The sequence below is a fragment of the Lissotriton vulgaris genome, chromosome 4_1, assembly GCF_964263255.1.
Source record: "Lissotriton vulgaris chromosome 4_1, aLisVul1.2, whole genome shotgun sequence".
NCBI classification, from domain to species: Eukaryota; Metazoa; Chordata; class Amphibia; order Caudata; family Salamandridae; genus Lissotriton; species Lissotriton vulgaris.
In genome coordinates, this window is record NC_141691.1 from 484,210,115 (window position 1) to 484,223,525 (window position 13,411).

Consider the following 13,411-nt stretch of genomic DNA (forward strand, 5'->3'; position numbering starts at 1 on the left):
ATCTACTTCTATTTCGGTTATGCTCTCACTTTCTTTGCTCCTTCTGAGCGGGATGTTGTAGTGGAACCTTGAGTTGATGTAACTATGTCTATCCAGGAATCCATTACGTGTTTTCGCAACATGGGGAGAGGAGTTGGCCTAATGGCTAGGGCTGTCCACCTCGAATTTGGAGAACTGGGTTTGAGTCTCGGCAATGAAGCTGAACATCGTGTGATTCTTGGCAAATCACTTAATCTCCCTGTGCCTAACAAAAATGAATGTGTCCTCATGTAATGCAACTGGTGCTATGTAAAGCGCTCTGATACCCGATTCGGGTCAAGTTCGTGCTATAAAAAATAGTACTAAAAAAAAATTAAAGCTGTTGCTTTTTGGGGAAATAGCACTGTATAGCAACTTACCACTGTCTCACCCTTCCCTGCTTTTTTTTAATTTGAAAACAAATTGTATCCCTCTGTTGTTCCTATTAGTTTGACAAGAAAACCAATATTTGGATCAACAACTCTTAACTATAGGATAATAAAAAGCACAATATTTTTAATATCGTTGATTGCAGTATTTTCTATAATTTAACATGATTACATATGTTGTCAAGATAATCCTTGTTTACAGTAATATTAGTTAGATGTTTTTCTCACCTGCACAACTACAACCCTTGAGTAATTTGCCAATTAGAAATAGCAAGTAAAAATGTAGTTTGTTGTGTACATGAAGCTCATGAAATATCGATGACTGTGTCGAACTGTAACAGAAAATAGGATTGGGGAACCTAAATAACAGTGGCCCCAATAGTGATTTAGAAAGTGGTGCAGTTTTGTTGTATATGAATTTAGGACCCTAGTGTAATGTTCCCGATTCATGCCCATATATAGGTATAAATTACCCTATCCTTATATAGGCATAGAAATCATAACCATATTTTAACTCAGCCTATGAAGTCCAAATACGGCATGGCTACTTCCACTAGTTCCGAAAATATACAACGATTTCTTGGAAAAACCCGCCTTCAGCAGTCAGGGACTTCCCCTTGCTTGAATATTAATTTATCCAAGAAATCATGGAGTTTTCAAAGAACTTAATCTTTGATGACGTTATTATGTCCAACCTTACTTCAAACTAGGCGCCTTCAAGGTATAAATATCCCCACACTTGCTCAGTCAAACACACAGGGGTTTGAAGCAGTTTTACTATCTACCCACACGACACAGCACGCCGCAGCAAGTGCTGAAGGAAGCCAACCCCTCCAGCAGACGCATCGAGCTCCAGTGTTTCCAGGCTGCCCTTGCTGGTTTCTGGGAAATCGAGTTCTGAGAGAGAGATACAAGACCTCCTTCATTCTGAACCCAAGGTACGGAGCTGATTAGACCCTTAGAGAATTCTTGGAGAGATTCTTGGCAAAGAATACTAAACTTAAGCTACACCTCACTTACTTCTTCCCTCGTACTAGACCTAGGTTAGGTACACCGGGGTAGGCGTATTTTAGAAGCACCAGTTGAGTACTTTTAGTCATTATTTATTAATGTATGTATTCTATGTTATATTGTATGGCTTAGAAACCATATCATGCTTTTACAGTATTATTTTATAATACTCTTCGTACTGTACGCATTGTACTTTGCAACCAGTATTACGATTGCAGCAGTTCATTTCTCCTTCATGAGACAGAAGACTGTTCAATAAATACTTTTTATTGAAAACACCCATCTCTCTATTTCTCTGCACCTCTGGTGAAACGAAGCATGCACGATTGACTGAGTGAAATAACTATCTATTGTTTCCGCAACTCTAGAGATACATTTTTTATTCTTGGGAAACAAAGTTGTCATGTTTATGCGGTTGTCAGAAACTAATTCCTTCTTGTGAACTCGAGAACGTTTCTAGTGACCTCTGAGCTAGCTGGCACTCACAATTAAGTCTAATATATTCAATAGAGACCTAGAAGACCTCAGTCCTACATCAAATCTATAGTATATGTTATTCCAATGCGCAGAGCCTATTGGGAATATAGGAACTACACTACAGTTTTGAACTTTTAAAATCATGTTGTATAATATTTTGCATAGCAGGGAAGTCTTCGTGGATTTGAACTTGCTGCAGGCAATGTTTGTTTTGATATCAGGGAAATCAGCAGGAAACCATAAAACAGGTCCACAAGCACCAAATAAATGCAGCCCACACACTGATCTGTGGAGACCAGCCTACCCAGCACTTCCTGCATACCCGATAGGCCAGTCCCATCCTGATCTATATCAACATTGATATATGCAAGAAACAAAACCTTGTCCAATTGCACAGAAAATGAAATGTGTAGGCGTAGTCCCATGACTTTGATACACATATCCTGGTTCTGTGTATATTTCCTCCTGCAGATGAGAACATCGTTATTATCAAATATGTGGTTGAGGAAGCACTTGGGAAGACAGTGAACACTAACAAAGGCATTACATTGCAGGCATTTATAAACCATCACAATGTTTTTGAAGTCAAATGTACATACCTGTAGTCGGGGCAAAAAGGACAGTAAAAGTGTGGTTATTGCGTAATGCAGACACCCTTCCTGTTTTATAGGAGTGCGTGATAACGATTAGTACAGTGTGAAATCCTACATCCAATTACAGTTTACATGCAGTATTTGTTTTTTAAAAAAACACACAAGTTCAGGATTTGCCGAACTTCAAGATTGTCTAGTCTCCAATCCAAGTCATTTGTCTTTCTTCCTCCATCCGATGCATCGTATTTTTCATCAATGCTTTCTACGTTTGTTACTATTTTCCACCGTTTCTGCCCCTATCTTTCTTGCTTTTCTGTTTTTGTCTCGCTTGCTCTTGATCAAAGCCTGATGATAAAAAAATCGGTATGTATGTCATTACAACGCATGCTTTTTCCACGCATGCCTTTACAACGCAGGTTTTACAACGCAAGTCATTACAATGACTTGCGTTGGGGGGCGCTGGATAGTTAATAGTTTAATTTACTATTCCAACTCCAGTCCCCGTGGATAGTAGGGAAGGGTTTGGATAGTAAATTAAACTATTCCCTATCCTACAGCGCCCTCCAGCGCAAGTCGCTGTAACGACTTGCGTTGTAAATCCGGTGTTGTAAAGGTACTGCATGGAAAAATTTCGTTGTAAAGGATGTTTCCCAAAAATTGTCCTACTCCTCGATTTGAGCACTGTTTACATGGTTCTTCAGGGACAAGATCAAACCACTTCCTATTGGTCCTGTATTTCATTTCCTGCTTTATTTTTCTTTTCTCGATTTACTATGTCTCTTCCATATTTTGTTAACATTTCTGGAATGTCCAATCAGCATTCATATAGACATGCAGAGACATTCTCGCAGCCAGAATTCTCGCTTGGATATGGAAGAAGGGAGACCAAGAAGTACCAGTGAAAAGATGAACTCTGTAACATAGAATTCAAAACGGTGCACACATTTAGGTTGTGTGGGAATGGCATAAGGTGTTATCAATGATGTTAGTCTCTCTTTTCTATTTTCGGGTGCCATCATAATCCTGAAATATGTGCATAGCTAGCTGCATGAAGAATGCGTATGATAGGTGACTTCGCCCAGCTGCCATCCTTTGTTGGAAGCTGTGGCATTGACTAGGCTGTTTTATGATCTGTATCCAGTTTACAATCAGTCCAAATGATGTGTAAGTCTCCTCTTACATTACTCTGTACCAATCAATGCATCGAAAAAATAGTGTGATGCAGTTGCGGGTCCTCTTTCTCCAAACATTTTTTTCTGTATGTGCTGAACCATAAGTAGTAAGCAATGTCACCACTTTGTGACAGCCACACACGACTGTGTGCAGACGAAAATCTTAGGGTACCATTTAACCCGTTGAAGCATTTGCTCACGTTGCAACTTTCGGGTTATTTTTTTAAGCATGGCTATCGCTGTCTTATATTTGAAAATATATTTGTACCCATGGCCGCATTCATTAAGTGCTAGTTTGTAGTAGGTGCTTTTGGGTGGGGACACTAAAAAAAAAGATCCATTTATATGAGTTATGTGAAATGTGTTCTCCTATAGACTTAGAAAGGTATTGTAAAGCTTGTGCTGATGCTGAGTGGGTTCCTCGTTCCAAGGGCCCATGTAATAAGCAACTAAGCGACCATTACTGCTGTGGAGAAGAAAACATACAAAATGCTAGGGTGGAGAGCTGAGTTGAAAGCTTTGTTTTCGCTCCTCAGTTTTGGCAGTTGTTGGAACTTTATTTTATTAAACCATCTTCATTGGTGTTTATGATGCCAATGGGCAGAACATTGCCACTCATTCGGTGGAGTAGAATTGCAGCTTGGAAAGTGACTTTTAGGTCTCATTCTGAAAGTCGTGATTGTATTCTATTTAGGAGAAGAAAGCTGGCACCAGCCTCTCAGGCTGTTTGGTTTTCTTTGCAATGTGTGTTCTACAGTAATGTTCAATGCCAATAACAAATCTATGTGATTTGGCATCGTTGGAAATGTATGGAGTGCCTTCTTCCATCTTCACGACAGGGAACTAATCCTGGGCGTGCAGTCACTAACCTGGCAATCCAGATCAAACAGCAGAGATGCTTGTATTCACAATTTCTTAAACCCAGTGACAACCATGTAAATAACATTCATGTCGGTAGTAAGACGTCGATTAGGATGGTGGACGGACTTGCATCCGTCCGCCACCCCGAGGTAGAGTGACCATCTGCAGGGGCAGTCGCGTTCCCTCCATCGGAATTAGGATGTGACCGCCACCCTGGCGGTCACATCCCGTGTATTTAACATTGCGGTGGGTGCTGCTTTAAGCAGCACCCGCCGCAAAGTTAAATATGTATGCTTTGCATTTGCATGCCGCTTTGTGCATGCAAATGCAGGGGGGTACCATAGTGCACCCCATGTGCACCCCTCACCCCGACACCCTGGGGCCCGCAAGGGCCCCCAGAAGCAATTGTCCACATGCTTTTCCACGGCGGAAAAGCCGCTGTGGAAAAGCATGTTTGCACACACATCGTAATTTGGCTGGCGGTGTCTTGCAGACACTGCCATCAAATTGCGGTCAACACCCCGCGGATCAGCCATCTGCCGCTGATCCCTCCGCCATCATGATCTGGCGGGGGGTGTTTCGAGGTCCGCGGTGGTGAATCCGCATCCTCCGGGCCGGCGGTGGCTTCCACCGGCCCGGAGGATGCGGATTCACCGCAATCATATTCGACCCCTATATTTGGGAAAAAAGGAATGGGACAAGAGAAAAATAAAGTTACACTAGATATCTTCACCTCCCCCATTCTTACTAGCGGACTCCATCTGCACTGCAGAGCAACTGATATCTGCAGTGAGTAACTCTTTTGGTATTTGGCCATTGCTGCTTTAGTTCAATATTTCCAGTACGCCCTCTGATATTAATTGTGACAATCTGTGTACAACTAACTCTCTGTTGTCACTGATAATCCTATGACTTCTTAGAACTGAAAGATTGAAATAAACTGTGTAAATAAAGAATAGAATACCCTGAACTGTAATGCACATCTTATAAATAAATCAAAATTCAGCAATATGGAAACCAAGACTGTTGTCTGGACGATTCTTAATATAAATAGTTAGCATTTTGCTTTCACTTCCTAAAATATACACTCATTTCGCCACCTCTGGCAATATCTTATTCAAAGCATAACTCCTTGCTTTCTCATGTTTATTAGGAATACTTCTTTGAGAATAAGGTACTCGACAGCTCTTGATGAAATCGCAGTGAACTCCAATCTTCCGGCCACAAGTTCCCAGCTGCAGCAATTATGTATCATGATTGTCTAGAAAGAAATGCTCTGAACTATGAGGAACCCATACACAGTATGTCTAAAATGAGTGACACCATATGCAAGTCTCTAGAGCGTCCTGTGGCGCCCTGGGAAATGTAGTTTGTATTGATTACACTTTTATGTTGTGTGGAGTGCAGGCGTTGCAGCTGCAAAGACTCGCACGAGTGGTGACAACACTCTGAGGGTACCACTGACCTCCCCTGCAGCATAAAACACCAGCCCCAATGACCTTTGGAGAAGCATACATTTGTATGCACAGGTACGCATGATGCACTGATCACCACACTAGTTTTGTTTGAAGTTGTATGCTATGAAAATGTTTAGCTTCTGCGAAACTGTAAGTGACTCAGTTGTTACTTCACAGTCTGATGTAGAGGGTGCACCTCCAACTCAGTCTGCCAGTTCCCCTCCAGAACATACACTAGCAAATTATCACGTTATAAATCTACCACTTCTACTATTTTCCTATATCTACCGATTTTAATATTTCACTAGTAAATCCAGTGGAAAAAGCTATTGCTCCAAATGTATTGCTGACTCAGCGAGCTCCTTTCTTCTTACTTTTAAAATTTTACCTTTCCTATTGTCCTCTCTTTTCTTTGTTATCTTTTGATTATTTTCTTTTATCTTCTCTTCTTTTCTTTTCATTTTTCTTTTTCTTTCTTTCAGTATAAACAACATGGAATGTACCCTACCTCTGAAGTTAGAGAATGTCAACTCTATATTACGAGCACATGAGAACTGAAAAGGCCAGTTTCTGCCCTTTGTTAGGATCAAGGGCCAGGACTGCGTTGGTGGAGTTTGGGAGTCGGTTTGAGATCTTTATCTCTGTGTGTACTACACTCTTCTTTGCCATCTGATTCCATGCCTAGGCTGTGGCATCTCACAGACTGGAATGCACAAGTCAGGCAATGTTGGTAGAGAAACGGATCACTGACATAAAATAGAATGCCAAAATATCGACTTACCAAAATATTGAGATAAAAATATAGAATGCCAAAATATCGACCTCCTATCTCCAAACAGGTAAGTACAAAAATATCGAAACAAAAATATCGATGTAAAAAATATAGTTAGTCAAAATATCGATTTTTTTTACATGCTTTAAATTAATAAAAAAATAATGAAATAATAAATATAATGAACTTAAACATACTTAAAATACTTAAATAACCTTAAAATTAATAAATAATGAATGTAAGTAAAAATAAACCATACACATTGATTTGTTAATACATATATATATATATACAAACGTAATATTAATAAAAAAATTACAGTATTTTTACCGTAGGATAGCGGAAAGGGAAAAATTTACTATTACCACTCCAGTGAGTGCAACAGTAGGGAAAACGTTGGATAGCGTAGGTGTAACAATTACTATCCCAACTCCGGAGAGTGCAACAGTAGAGAAAGCGCTGGATAGCATAGGGTAAAAATTACTATTAACACTCCAGAGAATGCAATAGTAGGGAAAGCGTTGGATAGCGTAGGTAGCGTGATATCTTTGCTGAAAGAAATGGTGTTAAAGAATTACCCCATTATAGATCTTGCACAGGAGTTTCAGCGGTTGCATCGCAACCCGTTTGAGAGAAATTTGGCTAAGCAGAAGCCCAGGAAGATTCTGGTTAGCTTTTTGACATATACTGTTAAAGAGGATATTTTAACCTCAGCTCTCAGAGAAGGAACTATAACATCTAAAATCTGTCCCAACCCTTTCTCCTTCTCTATTAGATCTGACATATCCCACATCACAGCAACGAAACAGTGGGAGTTGGGGAAGAGACTGGAGGAAATAAATAGGTTGGGGGCTAAGGCCCAACTGAGGTTTCCTGCGGCATTGCATATAATGTGGAACAGCCACATGTATCAGATCCGGACGGTTGAGCAGGTTGGCGCTCTTATTGTTAAGATTAAGAACAGGGTGGAGAATGAGAAGGGGTAGGTTATAGTAAGGAGGGCCCTAGCCAGTGAGACCATAGACCTTAATGTCAAAGTAACTTTTGTTATTTCCCTAATGCCTGATGGGATTGAGGCCAAATAGGCTTAGCCTAATAGAAGGGAGGGTTTCCCATGGGATGAGGATTCACAGGGGGGAGGGTGTGCACGTGGTAGGGAGCAGTGGGTAAAAAACAAAAATAAATCCTCATTCTCATGTTAATGAAGACCGTCTGTCTAGGTTTTTCAATTTGATGACAGGAACCCTTTTATTGATGAGTGAGGTAAAATGTATCTCAAGGAACGCTAATGGGTTAAGGTTCCCATGTAGACAAAGGATACCCGCCCAAATCTTACCCTATTCAGGAGACCCACCTAAGCCATGTAGAATGCCTAACTATATTCTCTAAACATGCCTGGATAAAATATTTTTGTACCTCTGAGCAGACAATCCATAGTAAGGGGGTAGCTATTTTGATGAACCAGGGGGCAGGCTGCTCTATTAAATCTGTCCAAACCGACCATTCTGGGAGGTGGATACTGGCCTTGTTGGATTTTGGCGGTCTAGAGCTGGCATGTGCTTCTTTTTGTGGCCCTAATACTGACGGTCCGGCCTATATCTGCAAATTACAATCTAAATTAATTGAACAAGTCCCCCCCCCTAATCATTGGAGGTGATTTTAATGCTCTTCTTGATCCTCTAAAAGACAGAACAAATCAGAGCTACTATATAGGGGCACCTCGAGTTCGTTGAGTATGAAGAACATGATGCACAACTTGGAGCTCATTGATGTCTGGAGAGCAAAGATGGGCGACAAACCGGGGGTTACATTCCATAGTAAGAAGCATGGTCACTCTTCCAGAATAGATTACGTTTTAACCAATAGGTCTAGTCAGATAATATGTCAGGTATAATGATACTGACTAGTTATTTATCTGACCATAGCCTTGTGCTGTTCTCTTTTATTGAAAAAAGTCATAAATTACAACCCAGATGGACGCTTAAAAGGTCCAAGCTGGCTGATCCTGAGATTATGAGGGTTCTGAAATCAGCTACTCTAGATTATTTCTCCGTGAATATTGGCTCGACCACTATGGATTTGTCTGGGAGGCGTTTAAGGCCAACCTAAGGAGTTTGCTAGATAGTCTTATATGCTCAAATAATAGGACAGAAGCTAGAGACTTTGGAGGGGAGAATCCTCCAGTTAGAGTTGGAATGGGATCGGCTCAATCAAGGGAGCTCTGAAAGGTTGGCACAAGTTCAGAGGGAGTAGGAAGGTGCCCGCCAGGAGTATAGGGGTAGATTGGATCAGAAGTGCAGAGCTCAATGGCTGACTAAAAACATACAGAACTTTGAGTTTGGTGAGAAGGCAGGTACTCTATTAGTGTGGAAAGTAAAAGTGGATCGTTCAAAGAATATTATCAATGAACTGATTATAAAGGAAAACAGAAGGAAGTCAAGTAACATTGAGGACATGCAAGCCTGCCTTCTTTCCCTTTTCACCGAGCTTTATGAAGAGGAAATGGTGCATAGCTCTGAATCCCTACAAACCTGGTTGAGAGGAAAATCTTTGCCAACTTTAACAGATGATAGTCGTGAATGCTTAGATGCCCCAATTACAGAGAAAAAAATTAAAGATCAGATAAATAAGTGTAAAAATTATAAAGCTGTGGGCACAGATGCACTCCTAAGTATGGTCTATAGACTCCTTTCGGATGAGCTGGTGCTGATATTGGGTATTATATTCAATTTGGTGTACAGTTCGGTAGGACAGGTACCTAGGTCCTGAAAAAAAGCAACTATGGTCCTCATTCTGAAAACTGGGAAGGATCCCCTAATGGCAGACTTCTACCAAACGATCTCCCTGCTGAATGCCAACTATAAAATCTTTATGGGTATTCTGGCAGGGAGACCAGCCAAGTTGGCTCCCAGTTTGATTAATGCCAATCAAAAGGGGTTTGTACCTGGGAGATATATCCAGGAGCAGACGCAACAGCTAATTCGTAACATTGATTTGGCTATGGCAAGATCGGATCCCTTGGCCGTAGTAGCCCTTTACGCAGCCAAGATGTTCCACAGAGTCTGTTGGGTTTACCTCTGGGAGGTTCTCAGGTCAATGGGCTTCGGCCCAATTTTTATTCAGACCATAATAAATTGTTATCAGAGAGCCTCTGCAAAGATTTTGTTAAATTACATGTTGACGTCTAGTTTCAACATTCAGAGAGGAATAAGACAGGGCTGTCTCATCTCCCCTTTACTATTCGATATTCATATTGAGCCATTGGCACAAGCAGTAAGATTAGACAACTTAACCTCCCCCTTTAAATCTCAGCAATTCTGTAGTAAGTTGGCCCTTTATGCGGACGACTTCCTGTTACATACCAGCAACCCGGGGCGGTCATACCAAGGGTTGAAGCACTGTTGGAAGAATTTGGCTCCCTCTCAGGTTATTTAGCCAATACTTCCAAAACTGAGGTAATGTGCTGGAACGTTGATGATTGGGGGGGCTCCACAAGTAAAGAATTCAAATATTTGGGCATTGATATTGTTAAGGAACTGGATAAAATCCCCCAGATTAATTTAAATAGGACCAACAATGAGATAGCCCGCCCATTTGTCAGATGAAAGAACCTCCCATTGACAATCTTTGGTAGGGTTAATCTGGTGAAGATGGTAATTCTGCCCAAGCTGACTAATCTGTCTAATGCTATCCCTCTTGCTGTCCCTAGTGAGGACATCAGTAAGATTCAAAGTAAGATCGGAAGTTTTATCTGGGCCGACAAGGGATCTAGACTGTCCTGGAAAAAGCTGAGATGCAGGCTCACCAAGGGGCGCCAGGCTCTCCCAGATATCAGCTGGTATTTTGTTGCTTTTCAGTTTAAAAATATCAGGATGCTACTTGTAAAACTGGAAGAGTCACCATGGGGGAGGCTATTGGGCGAAATGGCAATGATGGAGGGTGGAGGAGAAGACTTTTTGTATAAGTTTGGGGTACCAATATTTTTTAAACGGGTGCGTTTGAAGGTTCTCAGGGCCCCCTGTATATCTGGTATAAGGTTAGATGTAAATGGGGGATTGGGTACTCTTCAGACTTTGCACCCATATGGGATTCCCCGGGGACCCACTCTGCCTGAAGGATAAACTCGTAAACCCAATAAAAAGGGAGGGTATCACCATCTGGTCGGAGCTTGTATCTGAAGAAGGACTCCATCCCTGGGAGGTATTAAGTGCTGAGGTTGGAAGTGGTTTTCCAAGTTTAAATACCTGCAACATGCTTCCTGGTGCATAGCGGAAAAGGGAGACATAAGAGGAGATTGGTAGATGGAGCAATTTTTGCAAATCAAACATCTTAAAAAGAAAGAAGTCTCTATCTGGTATAGGAATCTCATGGAAGCTGACGAAACGGAACTCCCCCAGCAACATATAGTTTGGAATAAGTCTCCTTTTGAATCCAACATTGTAGACCTCTATGAGCCCTCTTTGAAACTTTTGTGTAAATATGTTAAACTGGCTAGTTTAAAGAAGAAACACTTTTTTGTGATCAACAGACTCTACAATACACCTGCTAAAATTGCTAAGTTCGCCCCACTATCCTCCCCTAAATGCCCAAGATCTAATCTTCTTAATGCCAATGATACACATATCTGTGAATGTCCTGAACTTGAAACCTACTGGAAGGAAGTGGGGGATGCATTATGCAGCATTTTTAAAGTCAAAATTGAGGTGAATATTTCTTTGGTAAAATTTGGGGATGATGGTGTGCCTGGGAAGAATTTACTGCAGTTACATAGAGGTTTGATGTTATACCTGGTACTATTAGCCCGGAGAGAGATATGCATGAAGTGAAAAGAACAATGGCCCGTGAGGTGCAAGGATTTGCTTAAAGCCACGTTTGCCATGGCCCGTTTGGATCAGGGAGGAGTTAGGTAAGGAGATGTGAACATTTGGCAGGCCCTAGTGATCTGGGGCCTGGATTTGAGATTGGTATAATCCCTTCTGGTCCTTCCTGGTCCAATGATTACACCAAGCCAACATGAAAGGGGCTGGTCTAGTTTGACCTAAGCGAATGCAGTAGCCGTAGGGCGCCCAGTACGGTAGGACGGCGTCCTTTAAAGATTTGCAGATGCTTATTGGTGAGCTGAGGACCAAAAAAACCCACCAAAAATAAATAAATGGGTGAGACAAGAAAATGCCAATGTTCTAAAAGTGACATTTTTGGAATTGTGACCTAAAATATGACTTTACCATTAAAGAGCGTTTTGAATTACAATTATTTAGACACCAAACTCAACATTACTACCTGCTCCCAATATCACTCATTATATAATAGGTCAACCCAATTGTATCCTATTGGAGAGGCTGGCCTTGTAGTAGTGAGAACATTGTGGCAAGTTTCGCTGATCCTACCAGCCATACAGTCCGTCCAGAAGATGTGTAGCAGACCATTACTACCCATCTCTCCCTTTCCCTCTCCCTCCCCTCTACCTCTCTCTCTACCTCTCTACCTCTCCCTCTCTATCTTTCCCTCCCCCTCCCCCAAAATAACACAACAACCACTGTAATGAAAAAAACATGAAGGTATCCAGGAGTTGTTGTGTTAGTAATGCTGTTTCTGAATTACTGTACCGTATGCTGTACTGTATCACTGTTTATTGTTTTTTTACATGTAGGTCATACCTGGGACTAGTGCAATGTTCTGTGTTACATGCACTATGCGCATTGGTTTCAATTCAGTTGACCTTAGCCTGGCCACTGTGTCAGCAATAAAAATTGAGTTCTGATTTTGCTACTGAGCACCCACTACTTCATGACTCAGTCTTTACTAAGCACTGCTGAATTCCCAGGAGACCTATTGAATGAAAATGCCTCCTCTTAGCAACTTTGAGCTACTCACACCCTAGTGGACCACTTGGGTGTGGTACCATGATCCATAGAAGGGACTCTCCACCCTGACTAGGATACTAATGCGACTTGATATCAGGGATTTATGTACATTGCACCACTGGAATACTTAGTTGCATCAACAAGCAGACCCAGATAAAGATTATACGCATCTTCATTCCTTATGCACTGTACCCACTTTTCTCACAAACAGATAAACCCATCCACTACCCCTCTAACTAGGAAGAATACCTCCCTTCAGGACATTCTGGACACTGTATTCAGCCCATAATGTTTGTATGGTAGTCCAATGCATTCTGCAGTGCTTCGCTTCCATTCATCTAATTAGATTACCACGTTGGAGAACAATGATTTGTAGGTGAAAAGCTCAGAAAGGAGACAATAGCCATACTGACTGAAGTGAGGTGGGAACCTTAACTTCAAAGATCACAGGACCATGTCATTTATAGGGATCTAATTGTTGCACATCAATATGGAGAAAAATATGCTTCAGGAAATCTGCAATTGAGAAACGTTCTCCACATACTTCTTTCTTCTATTTTTTCCAAATTAATGTCGCTCCAGAAGTCAACTTGATCTTGGTAAAAGGTTTATTCCAAAAATACATTAATTCCTTTTTCGGTCTTGGCAACAGAGAGCTTTAGCTGTTTGTTTGCCAGACATATTGTTTCCACTATACATAGACTGGGCTTTTTGTCAGCCCCTTACTCATGAGTGGATAGCTTTGTTGTATATCTAACTTCCCTGCTCCTGATTTGATGTCTTTCCTCCTCATTTAC

The 13,411-nt window shown here is 41.3% G+C and overlaps 1 protein-coding gene across 1 annotated transcript in view; it reads right to left on the reverse strand.

Moving 5' to 3' along the window:
- Window positions 1-13,411, reverse strand: part of LOC147718874 (glycine receptor subunit alpha-4) — a 502,630-nt gene that overhangs the window by 263,333 nt on the left and 225,886 nt on the right. The gene's annotated exons all lie outside the window — the stretch shown is intronic.